The sequence below is a fragment of the Seriola lalandi genome, unplaced genomic scaffold (assembly GCF_002814215.2).
Source record: "Seriola lalandi dorsalis isolate HSWRI2012SDOR001 ecotype SW California unplaced genomic scaffold, Sedor1 jcf7180002054937, whole genome shotgun sequence".
Lineage (NCBI taxonomy): Eukaryota > Metazoa > Chordata > Actinopteri > Carangiformes > Carangidae > Seriola > Seriola lalandi.
This window is the reverse complement of record NW_019525489.1, coordinates 558950-573251: the sequence shown is the minus strand read 5'-3', so window position 1 is coordinate 573251 and position 14302 is coordinate 558950.

Below are 14302 nucleotides of genomic sequence, written 5' to 3'. Positions count from 1 at the left end.
AAGTAAATGCACTTTACTTCAGGAGTGTGTCATATGCTGCTTGCCTCCGTATTTGAGACATTAATTCCACACAGTGTTCGCTCAAACTGCATGAAATGTACACAAATCTGTCCTTCAGTGTCTGGTTCACAGACACTTCAAGGAGACTTCAGCAGAGGAAATTTGCAGATGCTTGGGCTTGGTTTCCAAGTTGCGTCTCTTAACCATCAAACAACAACTCAAATATTTTAAATAATCTATATTAAGTCGGCCTCGAACACATACACACTTAAAAATTTGAAATTTGTTTGCCATCACTCTTGGTATTCTCTTATTCTGAAATCTTTCACAGACACGACCTCAGACGCATTTGCTCGTGATTCAAATTGACATTTCATCCTCATTTGTGTCGTCTGTTATCAGACACTCAGGGGAAAATGCATGTCATACGTCAACTCTATTACACACGGGAGATTGTCTTCAATTACAGTGACAAAGCACTATGTGCCAATAGGTAGATATTCCTAGATGATAGACATGCACACACACAGACACACAGGGACATAAAAACACAGTTTTACTGGTTCACATATGCATATGAGATAACATAGAGATGTGTGCACACAGACATATGCACATGCCCCACGCCCAGAATGGTGTTTTATAATTCCATTACTGACCCTGGGAGTTGGCTGCAATTATGAAACTCTTGTGTGTTAATGCTAGTGCCCTACACACACACACACACACACACACACACACACACACACACACACACACACACACAGAAGGATGCCATATTCCAATTTCGGCTTTCTCACTAGCACACTTTAACTTCAATTGACTTCTATTATAAAGCTCAGGCTAGCGTGCTAACTCTCACCCCACGATCCTGCAGTCAATCCTATTTCCATAACCAGCGTGGAGCCACATTGCTAATAAAGTTAGCATGCTGACATTCAGTATTCACTGTGTGTGTTAATGCCCCATTCTGGGCCATGGTATGAAAGTGCTAGGCCTGCCCATATTGGTTTTCCCCATTAGAGGCTAATAGTTTTAGTTGGGTTAGTGCAGTCCATTCAGATCTTGCTGTGAACATTGATTTCAGTGTTTATTATTCTGTGTGTGTGCATGTGTGTGTGTGTGTGTGTGTGTATACCTCCTAAAGTGCATCACTGAGTGGAACAGTCAAGACTGACCACAAAGAAAAATATGTCATAAGTTAATTGTTATATTACTAAACAAATTGATTTCAGGGTTTTGCTTCCAGCACTTTTCTTTTCAGACAGAGATAAAAGTAGAGATTTTTCTCCAAACAAAGAGAAGTGCATGTTCAGTGAATTATGATAACTTAAAAATATAAATCTTTAATCTTTGAATTTTTGCTTAACAAAGTGTCTGAATCTGTCTGAAGAGATCAGATGGATAAAAAACATGTAATCAGCACATCATGAATTCCCTCTCTTTGTGAAAACAATAACTTATAGCTACGACAAATACTATTCTCTAAATGTTGTAAATATAAATGTATATTTAGCATTGGACACAGTGCTGAAGGTGCTGGTCCCCTTGTTCCTGACTGAAGGTGTTGCCTTCAGGAGCAAGAGATCAATGTCTTTACCACGATGAGGACATCATAAACAAATGACACTTGTTCATAGTGTTTTAAGTTTAAGTGTTCTCTAACCTGCACAGCAAATGCTTACATAGCTGATAATGTATGTTGGAAGCACACACTTGCATTGCAGCACAGCCTGGATTTTATCACAGCAGTTATTCTCTGAGTAGAAAGCTAAGCCTCTGTCCTGTCATTAATTAGCTTTATGTTTTCACCTATAAAAGGAAAGCAACACAGATTAGCTACCTTAATGAAACGCTGCTGAAAGTCATGTAATACATACACGGGCCTGCCACTTTATTATGGATGGATCCAGGGTGGATGTGAAACGCGAGAGGCCGCATCTCGCTGCTCCTTTGCCCCTCAGATGGACTAATTGAGCTTCTCCACTCAGTCTCAACATAAACCACTTAATGGATGCTTTTATCCAAACAGCCTCTTGCATAGGCTAAGTGCGGACCATGTCACGCCTGCTCTGTGATTCAGAAGCAGCTGTGATTTCTCAACTGTTCAGATGTCATTTGCCAACTTAGTGCACCGTGTCACTGTTTTAACAAAGCTCCCTGTAGAGGTCGTTGTTCACAGTCCAGCAGAGTCCAAGCCAAGAGAATGTGGTGGGTAACAGATAAAAATTGGCTGCTCAGAGGAACCACTGCTTATTGAATCTAGCCTCCCTTTCATCTTCTTCTTCTGTTCCTGTGCCTTTTAATATGTTGTCAGAAATGTTACATGCATAAATATAAATGAAGATGTTGAAAGTTTTGAAAGTCCTATATTTTACACTTTTCCAAAAAAATCTCAAAGTAGTTTTAAATCTGCTCTCTCGTGCTTCTCTCTGGAGCTCTAGTAACAACAGGTCTCTGAGCCAATCAGGAGAGAGACTCTGAACTGAAGGAAATATTCAATTCTAGTCGAGTCTTTCGAGATAACTAATGTGTTTTTTTCTATTTTGATATGATTGTAACATTCATAAAGGATGTGTGTTTTTGGGTTGGACAGATGGCTGAAATTACCCTCAGCTAGAAACTATTCTCTCTTTAACTTGAGAAACCCATCAGTATGTGAAGTCTTCCTAACTTTATGTAAAACATTTTTTACATTTTCACTTGTTTTGGTTAAAATAGAGAAATTCAGATGGTTAATTTTTACACCAGGATCCAACAAGTTTGATTGTGTAGGTGTATTGTATGTGTTGTGTATGTGTGTGTGTGTGTGTGTGTGTGTGTGTGTAGATGGAGATATTAAGATGGTACAACAACAACAACAACAACAACAGGTAAACTGTTTTAATTTTTCTTTTTCTGTCATTTTATCCCATGTAATGGAATGATGGCAGGCAGCTTATGGTTACTAGATCTAGGATGCATCACAAAGCCCCAAAAGCAAAAGTAACACGTTAGAGTTTTATTTTTTTTTTGTGCTTTCTCTCGTCTGCAATGTGTCAACCTTGTCGACATTCCTGAAATCTCCCACCTTCCCACACTCCTGCCCAGTCGCGTTGGCACATCATGCAGGTTATAAGCTATGATTGTACAGGCTTTCAGTGTGTAGTCTGACATGTGTCTCAGCCAAAGGCACGCCACAAACTGAAGGCACTATTCTGATGTGATACGACACCATGACAATTTACAACAACCTGATCCCAGCAAGACAGAAACACACAGCCACGCTCTTTAATCAGAAAAGTTCCAATAAAAGGTGACAGGGTTGTAAATTCCTACTCCAGCATGGATAATAGCAACACTAATTATGTGATTATTTATTGCTCTCTGTGAGGACATTTTGTTTTTGCTTGTCTTCCTCCCGAGCGACGACAGCCACTGAGCTGCGCTCCAGCCTCTGCTCAAAATTCAAGATAAAATCAGATAAATAAGAGCAACCTTCATATTAAGAGTCTGATGCTTTTCCAGCTGAGCCTGAGCCTTTACTACCTGCTGGCCCTCTTTTGCCAGCTCACACCAGGAACAAACATTACTGACGGTGTTTTTTTTTTTAATCCGGCGTCCGTGTCAGTATCCGTGTTGGCCGACTTGAAAACCCCACTCCGTGCCAACCTGGCACCCTCCCTACTTGGCTCCGTAACATCAAGTTTTATTACAGACCCTGAGAATACTGACAGAGACCCTGGTAAGAGTTTGTGATGAATGAACCTTGTGGCCTGCGAGCTGGTAACTGCCAGCAGAATGTTTCTGAACATTTCCTCTATCATCAGGGCTTTCTAATCACAAAGCGTTCACCTTGATACCGCTGCCTCCATCAGCGTTTAACACACCCTGCGAGCAGCCAAGCAGGGTGTGTGTGTGTGTGTAGGTGTGTGTGTGTGTGTGTGTGTGTGTGTGTGGGTGTGTGTGGGGCATTATTTCCTGACTATAGTGCTTTTCTCATGTCTGGCCTTGCCAGCAATCGATCGGCATCTCCTTTGTCTGCAACATTAACAGACTCTGAGGTGTGTGTGTGTGTGTGTGTGTTCCTGTGCGTATGTGAAACCAATATGAACTGACTTGCAAGTGCATTCACCTGCCTGTGTATCCATTACCTGTTCATGGTAAGGAGACTGCCAAGGTGAAGGATTCTTTTGCAAACCGGTGTGCTGATGTCCGATAACCATCTGGGGAGGCAGAGAGGAATGATGGGTAATGAAGTTGGCTCAGTGTCACGAGATCAATATCAAGAATCATGAAATAATATGAGCAGTGTACATTAATTTGAACGTCCAGTTAAGATGTTCAAGTAGATAGATATAAACCTGATATAAGCCTTAGATAGATAGATAGATAGATAGATAGATAGATAGATAGATAGATAGATAGATAGATAGATAGATAGATAGATAGATAGATAGATAGGTAGATAGGTAGGTAGGTAGGTAGGTAGGTAGGTAGATAGGTAGGTAGGTAGGTAGGTAGGTAGGTAGCACTGTATTACATAATATAAGGGTGGTAGGAGTGATAGAAAGATGCAGTTTCCACATCAATCTTAATGTCTTGTATAATACTACATAGAGGGTAAAAATAATTCCATTAAAATAGCTCTGGGAATTGTTTTGAACCGATATGTGCCGGTGCTGATATCACCACGCAGTCCATTTTGCAGATCTGAGTGACTGCGGTCGCCGTCTCAGCTTTCACTCTGATGCTATATTTGCAGAGGCTCTCAGCGTTGGTACAGGCCGTCCCTTTGACATCTACTTAACGTCAAAGTGTTTGCTGAGCTGCAGCCGATTATACTTCCTGCTCCGGGCCTCTGCACTGACTGCGACGTCCTGTTGCACCGTGACTGACACTGTCCTCGTTTCACCTGGTTTAATTCATCGCAGGTGGTTTCTATTGGGTGTCGTGGTTGTGTGCGGAACTATTTAGTGATGTACTAAATGAACTGCACACCCACTGAAGACAGGCTGCGATCAGGTCACCTTAACCATCTTCAGCAGATGATGGGGGCCACATTCCACTATGTTAACGGCAAAGTGTGATGATTGTTATTCATGTATGAGACAAGTGGAGCATTAACGGAAATACTTTTACATGTTGATCCAATAATACCTCCTTCCTTCATATTCCTCTCCATCAGAATTATTGGAGCTCCTGACCTTAATGGTGCTATGGGTCATTTATCGATGACTGGGCCCCTGTTTTGTTTGTATCTTGTGCTCTACTGCAGTTCCCTGAATGATGCACATGTATGTGTAAATAGCACACATTCCTGCATGATATTTCAATAACTGGCTGTTGGTGGTGTTCAGCAGTGTGCCAAAAAAGTTGGGTTGGAGGAAGATTTAAGAAGTGCTCGCTCTAAGATTCTCAAAAAAGCAGCGTTGCAAATGTTTTATTAGAGAAAAACTGTATTCAACACAGACTAAATTTAACTGTGTTTGATACAGGAAAACTCCATAGGGGCCATTTCCCTTTTTGGTTGTTATTTTGCCCTTTCACTGCTTCTTAATCCTCAATAGTTTTGGAATCAGGAAACCTGCTGAGAATCTGTTGAGTCGATGTTTATGTCTTTGAAATATTCAGCAGTAGAAGGTATTTTCATCATTTTTAAAGGAACTCTTTATGATCAGTGATGTGCAAGACAGCGAAAAGAAATTACCTCACATTTCAGTATATATAGCAGAATCCCAGGTGTAAATGCACAGCGTCTCCTAAAAATGTGTTCACTGCCATCACAAAATGTTCATACTGAACACCAATAACTGAGAACCCATCTCGTTTGTCTCCACTTTCAAGTCCATTTCCGGCAAGTGAAAGACTGTCACCACTTTTACTAAACTTAGCTTCAGGGAAAGATCATGCTCTTAATTAAGGATTACAGCATTTATATGCAAATTACTGAAAAAGTCAACAGTCATTTGTTTGATTGGAATGGGATGCAAAGACTTTTTGAATATTTAACCAAAACCACAATCCTTTTTGATGTAGGAAGCAGCTTCCAGGTGAAATAAGTTGCGTGTCTTTCCTGTAAACCATCCAAGCTGACTTCTTCCTTACATCTCCTCAGCAGTTTATGAATATCACACTTCCCAAACTGGAAAAAAAAACATTGTCAGTTAATGTAATTCAGGCAGAAATTAGATTTCCCCCCAAAACGTTTTGGAAAAGCTGCACATAAAACATATTGTGCCGGAGCCAGGGTTGAAGTAGAGTGCAGCTACATCTCATGTAGACATAACTGAATACAATACGCATGTTAATGGCAGGTGTAAAGGGTGCCAGCTTGCCCTTAATGACACTGGGTGAGTTGATGACATATTCTTGCACCAGTGCCACCGATGTCACATATAAATAATTATACAGTAACTTTTAATTTCCCTAGAGAGGTCATTACAGTTTCATCTAGATGTATATCCATCACCCTTTTCCCCCTTCACTCCTGTACCCAACATCTTCATTACACTTTTCCACCCACCTCTCTATCTCCACGCTTTCATTTGTCTTCTTTTCCTCCACCTCTCTGCATCACTCCTGTTTTATTCTTTCAGCTTCTGTCTCATTCTCTCTCCCTCCTGAACCCAAATTCCCTCGTTCTCTTGTTGATCCGCGCTGTCAATCTTTGTCTCTTGACCTCTCTCTCTCTCTCTCTCTCTCTCTCTCCTGCTCTCTCTCGTCCCCCGCCCCCTTCTCCAGCTGTGCGATGGCAGGTAGCTGTGATGTCATTTATCCTACTTACCGTGTTGCCATGGCACCCCTCAAGCCAATGGCAATGTGGGTAAACAGAGTTCTGCATGACTGGAGGATTCATCAATAAAAAAAACACTGCTAATGGGAGATCACACACACACACACACACACACACACACATCGGTCCATACATACATCAAAATAACGTTCTTTAGTTTTTGCTATTGTTTCTACAATCATTCACCTGTCGTTGGCACTTACCATTGTTTGGTGGAATGTATTAAATTAAATTATTAATAGTAATTTGCAATCTCAATCTGTGTTATAAAGTGGCTCCAAATAGATCGAAATGGGACTGTTACAGGATGACTCATATTACTGATTTCTGGTTTGCCACCTCTCTGGTTGTCTTTGGGAGGTTTAGGGAGAGATATCAGTCATGAATAACAGAAAAGTTTTGACTGTTGGTAGAAACCAGAGAGGAATAAAAGTCACATGCTTTGCTGCCAGAACCACCCACCCTCCAAAGTTTTGTGGATCAATACAACCCTACCCCCACCCCACTCCCTCACCCCCCTCAGCTGAAAACAGTAAATGTATTAGTCACTGAACAAATGATGCATGCTGTAATTTTGCTCAGTCTCAGAAGATGCTGAACATTGCTCTGTGTGAAGGAAAAGGTTGTTCCATAACTATTTAATAATCTTCTATGAAGTAAAAATAGAGACACTGGAACTCTTTAATTTCAAAATAAATGACGGCCAGAGATTGAAAATACAGTAAAGTGGTTATATTACTGGTAGCCAGAGGCTGTCCAAATTGGATTTGATATAAGAAATGCATAAATAAGTTCACTGATCTGCAGATCTATTCGGCAGCTTACATTTACAGTGCCTGTCAGCAGTATTTTTTAATAGTGTGTATTTTCATATTTTTTAAGCGAACCACAGAAATTCAACCTGTAATCTGATGATGTGGTGATTCATTTTTCATGATTGAATATAGCAAAGATGCTCTCATCTGTATCAGAACAGTAAGCTAAGCCAGCTGTAGGGCTATTATAAAAGGGCAAATATGCTAATCATCATATATAAATGAAATATCATATGTGATAAAAAAAATGTTTTATAAGTCTCCTTTTTTCTGAAAGAGAATGTATGCTTTGCCAAATCTCCGTATAAATAATATAAAGAAAATAGATTTTTCAGGAATTTGCCCAAAGTATTCCAATTAAAGTATAAAAAGAATTAAGAACAAAAAGCTGGAGCTTGTGATGTAGCTGTTCTATCGCTTGTTTTCATTCATTTTGTTTTTATCTTTTATCTGCGTCTCTGACACTCTTTGTGTCAAATACTGTGTTCTATGAATAAAATTGACTTACAGGGGAATCACAAATGAAACCAGAAAACTTTCTGTCAACAACAACTTGAGGGTGGGTAAGAGGGGGCAGAAGCCCACAGCAAACTCACGGCTGTTGTCTAATTTCCTGCTTTAGAGGCTTTTTGGAGAAACAAACAAGCTGGTGATATGACTATAGCAATATCTGAGCTGAGTGTTTTGATTTTCGAGTTGGCCCTACTTGACATATTGAGGCTCTTGCAAAACGCCCCTTGAGAAAAAGAGAGAAAGAAACTGCAATGAATGCTTGAGATGGAAGGGATGGGAACAGAAGGTACAGAAAACGTGGCAGAAGACAAAACACTGAGTGAGAATGAAAAGAAAAAAAGACCAGGATGAGGAAAAACAAAGATCCAGACAAAGATTCTTACATATGAAGGAGGGAGATAGTAAACAGTAAAAGCTTTACCCTTTTGCCAAACCCCCAGCAAATGTGGTAAGTGCCATTTTGGGGAGGCAGTGTCTTGTCTGAACATGAATAAATAGTGAGACATGTTTAACAGGCAGGTTAGAAACTGAGGGATACAATATGTGAAAGATGTTTCTTGTGTTAAAGGGGTTTTTTAGTTCAGTAAATATAAGCAAATAGCCTTACAAGGTAGATTTCTTTCTAAATGGAGGCTAATGTTCTGTGACACACTGTTTGTGTGTGTGTGTGTGTGTGTGTGTGTGTGTTTTCATGCTGAGCGGTTGTCAGTTGCAGATAGAAGCTAGCTGAGTGAAAATGAGCAGCTCATTTAGCTTCCATTTAGTTTTATTTGCGGGTTAATTTAGCTAAAAAGTTCAATTATCTTTGTTAGCTAAATTGACTCACTGGCTAATTAATGCAACTCTCATTACTGACATTCAAGTATTGGCAGATATTGGGAGCAAATGAAGTAACTTCATGTTTAACAACAAAAACTTAGTTGTCAGTTTGCACATCAATCAGATCTACAATGTACAGCAACAGCCACAGAAGGTAAAAATACTACTTGACTAAAGCCACAATTTGTTTACTTTTAATAATATAAAAATTACTCAACAAACTTAGCATTAGCTGCTAATGTAGAAGCCACAATCAACATGAATCAGTTGCTAGCCTCATTGAGCTAGCACAACACACAACACTGTGGTTTAGTTTTTCAAGGACAAGCTAGCTTGTCCTATTATTCTGGACAAGATAGCTTAGCTAGGTAGCTTCCATGCTACAGTAATTCTTAAAAATGTTTCCGGCCTGAATCAGTTGTTTGAAATCATTTTTCACCTCTTTGCAGGTCGGTGTGTGTCATGAAATAATGGATTTTTATGTAATCTGTTTGGATAGGACAGATCTACATTAGCCACCTCCAGAACCTGATTGCAACCTTTTCAGCAGCAGGTGCTCTTTGGAGTTTTCTTGTAAAGATTTGATGAGGTCTATCAAATATTGAAATATGTTTTCTTCCTCATAACCCATTTGCAAAGCCATTGTTAAAAAATATCTTATATTGTAAGTAAGTAAGTAATTACATTATTGTTTATTTCAGTCTCCTTCTTGATTGCCTTTGTTGGGGCATGGCTCTGATTCGTATTGCATTACCACATCCAATGATCAATCAGCAGAACTGTGTGAAACTGCATGCACAGGTGCGAATGAGGACACACATGTAATACAAACAAAACAGGGATATAACTCGTAAAACCATAATAATAGTGGTCAAAACCTCCACAGAGAACATCTGAGGTAGGTTATATGATTCTCTTAGTATGTTGAATATCGAAGGGCAAAATACAGTCTTAAGTATAGACACACATGCAAAGAGACACAAATACAGTGCATACACACATGAACTGTTCTCATTATTATGTAACTACTCTTCAAGCCTCTGAACATTGGTGTGATTTGGCATCTGAAACACATACACATGTTCCTCAGGCATAACATATGGAGATCACGCAGAGAAAGTCTGAGATCAACAGCAGTAACAGATTGACTTAGTCCGCCTGTGTTGGCGTTGTTGCTTTGATGTAGTATGAGAAAATGATCAAAATAAAGTCTCTGCATTTCTTCTTCTTCTCTTCTAATCTCCTGTCATTGTTTCTACATCAGTGTAGTCTACATCAGACTTTGTCAAGATCCAAATGAGGCGGATTTAATTTCACATCTGGCATAATGCTCACATCTTCAATGTATCTCATGTGACCATATGTGATTGGAAATTTGGAATTGAATCAATATGAAAAGTGCAAGCATTGCTAAACAGAAAAAATCTCCTAAAAAAAGGTTTACTTTAGTCTTTGTAAAATTATCATGGGTGTTGTTTGCACACCCATGAATACACACACAAGCTCAGATGTCGCTGTGTGAATGTAGGATATTTACAAATACATATATAAAATGTGCTTGCAATTGTTCATGTTCACACACACAAAGCACACAAAGAAAGCACAAAACATGCGCAGACTGAATGCATTGCCAAAAAAGCTGGGCTGCAAGTTATCACAGACCCACACACACTCACACACACTCAGAAAAAAAAAAAAAACACATGGATGCAGCCAGTCAAGTAGTTGTGAACAGATACAGATGATGCCAAGAGAACTCCTTTCATAGCCAGCCAACTGTCCCAGGATACGTGTGTGTGTGTGTGTGTGTGTGTGTGTGTGTGTGTGTGTGTGTGTGTGTGTGTGTGTGTGTGTGTGTGGGTAAAAAACTGGAGTGTTTATAATACATTAGCACTTCTAACCCTCTTTCAGCCCAAAAAAATTAATTGTGCATGTGTGAACGAGAATGTGTTTGTGTTTGTGTGTGCCTGTAGGGAAATCCCAGTGCTGGGTACATGGTGTCACCGAACACCTTCTGCCAACTCTGAATGAGTTTTCCTCCAAAGAATTAGTCTCACACACACACACACACACACACACACACACACACACACAAACACACACACACACACACACACACACACACACGTTCAGTCATGTGAAAGAGAAAAGAGAAGCATTTAAATGTTACAGGAGCATGAGAGAAAGTATCAGAAATGTCTCAGGAAATAGGGGAGTGAACTTGAAGTCGTTTGTTGAAGCTGTGTGTATGTGTGTGTGTGTGTGTGTGTGTGTGTGTGTGTGTGTAATGAGGCTTACTCCCAATGGTTTTATGCTAAGCATTATGAAACAAAAGCTGTTTTGTATCACAATATCTCATATATAATCTTCTTGATTGTGTTTGATAATTGTCTCACTATAAATGTGTATTAAAACTACAGTGTGGTTAATGTAGCCTACAGTTAAGATGGGGTCAGTAAAAGCCAGATTTAAAGCCAGTCACAGTTCTTGTGTTACCTACATGGGCCTGACATGTGGTCACCTTTTGTAGAAGGCGCACGTTAGATGGAGCGTAGCCTGCAGCACAGTTTCAGAGACAACCCTGTGGGAAATGTGAAATGTTTCACCCCTTAAGGCGGAATGAAATTAAACTGATTTGAGGCTGGACATGATCATTGATGTCTGATCAGCCTATAGCATCCTTACAGTTAACTTCCTCATTATTAGGAAAGACCTACATCCTACTTAAGGTTGTTATTGGGTGTAAATGTTGCACTTGGTCTTCGTCTGGTTTAAGTGTTGCTGACTAAAAACAGACATTACCTTATTTTCTTCTCTGAAATGGTCAACAATTCAGCATTGCACTTTCATGTTAGAAAGGTGCACAAGAAATGATAAACATTCACTTTTGAAACATGAGCATATGCTGCCTCATCTGGAGTTGGAGATATTAGAAAACTGCCACTTACAAAGTTGTGAAAAGCATTCAAATATACAGCATTACTTCAGTGTCCACCTACGTCATGTGACCTCTTCATGGTGAGCAAAGACAGTGTGTCTATTTAATGAAACATGTAGATCATCAATGCAACTTCTGCTACAATTAGATGCACAGCCCTGAACCTTGATTATTTATCTTCATGGCTGAGATGTGCTAAGAGACAAAAGCAAACTGAGATCAGAAGTGTGTAAGGAAGGTTGTACTGGATATACAGCATGTACCTGTGGTTAAGTGGGAGAGCAACACAGATCTCTTTATTCTGAAGCAAAGAACAGCATGTGTTCCCTCTTTAAATTAAACTAACAACAATGGCTAAAAGTCAACTCTCTGGTAAAGATAAGTGCAAGGTGCTAGCTGAACACATCAGCACTGAGCGCTTTATTGTTTTGTCCCTCATTTGCTCTTAATGGATATTTTAATGACACCTGCTGTTTACTCTCATGAAGGGGGGGGGGGTGAAAAGAAAGAAAAAGAGTAAAGAGGTGGAAGAAAGGTTTATTAGAGAGAGGGCAAGAGTAAGAGAAAGATGTAAAGAATGAAGAGAGGTTAACCATGTGCCAGCGGTATTTTAAACCAGGGGTTCCCAATCTCTGGGCTATGACCCGGTTCTGGTCTGCACAGTGTTCGCTACCGCGCCGTCTGGCTCCCCATCCGTTTGAGATATCCCTCATTCATGCTATGACAGATTAGCTGTAAATCGAACACATTTCTCAGTGAGTGTAGAGTTACTTTTACATTTCAGCAGGTCACACAGGAGTGGATTTTCACTCCTGTCCCGTCCCCAATCCCCATGACAGAATAAAGAAGGGTATTTGCTGAAGCTACAGTTTTCCAGATGTCCCCCAAATAACTCACATGGAGACTTTTGGCAGATGCTACAATTTACCGAAGTTTGCATCACATTGCAGGCGAAAAACAAATTCCAGCCTCTATTTTACATGACAGGACTAAATAAACTTGTGTTTCAGTTTCACATTTCTCTCCTTATGTTTATTTCTCGCCCACACCGGCTCTCTTTCTCTATCTCTGTCTCTCTCAGTGTTGTCAGTGGTTCTGACATGTTCATGAAAAGATAGAGGTAACGAAGGAATCAGCTTCCATTCGCAGTAGGATTAGATGAATTAACCTATTTAGATTTTTTCTTTATCAGTAATTTTTTTTTGTTTTTGAATCCTATCTTCCCCGAGTGCGTCCCCTCTCCACTGTTTTTATTTTAACTTCACTGTGATGTTTGAGCTTTGAAGTATGTGCACAGTTTGTTTGATTTCACATCTGATGGGGGGAGTTTAGTCTGTGCTCACTTTCATTGTCCTTTTTTTCCAACAGATTTAGATCTTCATAAATTCTGGAGTTTTTAATGAGAGGGGGGAAAAACAGCTGGAGGAAGCAGATGAGCTGGAGAGTGCTGCTGTTTGCATTGTGTCCATTTGGAGAATGGATTGAGATGGTTTCAGGATGAATGGTTTATTGTGAGATGTTCCCATCAGTGGTGCGGATTGAGAGCTGGTTTATTTGGCCAGAGCTGACCAGGTCTGCAATATTGAAGACCTGCCTCATTGGAAATGATTGTCTGCTAAATTGGATTCCTCCAGACCCCACCATCCCCCACCAATTTAAAGCAATCTCTGCATCAGTCCATACGAGTCTCTCTCGGACCATGTCTTGTCTTGTTAGCCTCATTATTCAGCTCCATTTTCTCCCACCTTTCTCTCCGCCTTTGCCTCTCTTTAATCTTGGAGCTGTGTTGGAATGATGAGTGTTCATTTGTCTGGAGAGCTGCTCAAGTCCTCACCCACTATCTGTTTCTTTGATATTTAAAAGTCAAGTGATCTAATCATCTCAAACTCACACTCGAACCGTGCAGGATTCTCTCCAGCACCTGTTTCTCCCGGTTCTCCTCTTACACTCTCCCTCTCTGTCAGGGTGTCTCTGTAGATTTCTCCCAGCTGTCATCCATGTTGGTTTGAGTTGCAGTGAGTGTTTAATGAGGGGTCTAAAGTCGAGTGCTGCACATTCAGATCTCGTTCCTACGGTTCATCTCCAACAGCAGAGTGACTCTCTGTGAATAGATGCTGCTGTTATTAAGAGAATATAACATGCGTACATATGTGCACAAACACCTGCATGTAGCACGGACGTGAGTCCTTGTTGAGTGTGCATACCTGTGTTTAAGTGTGTTTTAAAAGGCTGTCAGCTATCATGACAACAATGACTGCAGCCTTTTTATCCTCTTTGCTTGTATCGTCTAATCTTCCACCTGTAATATAATCTTAAAGGTCCCATATTTTACACTTTTATGGTATTTTATTTGAAGTGTTGATCCATAAGAAGATATATTTGTGGTTTTAAGAACCAAAAACCATCTCAGTGTAGTTTTACATCTCCTCTCTCAGGCTTCTC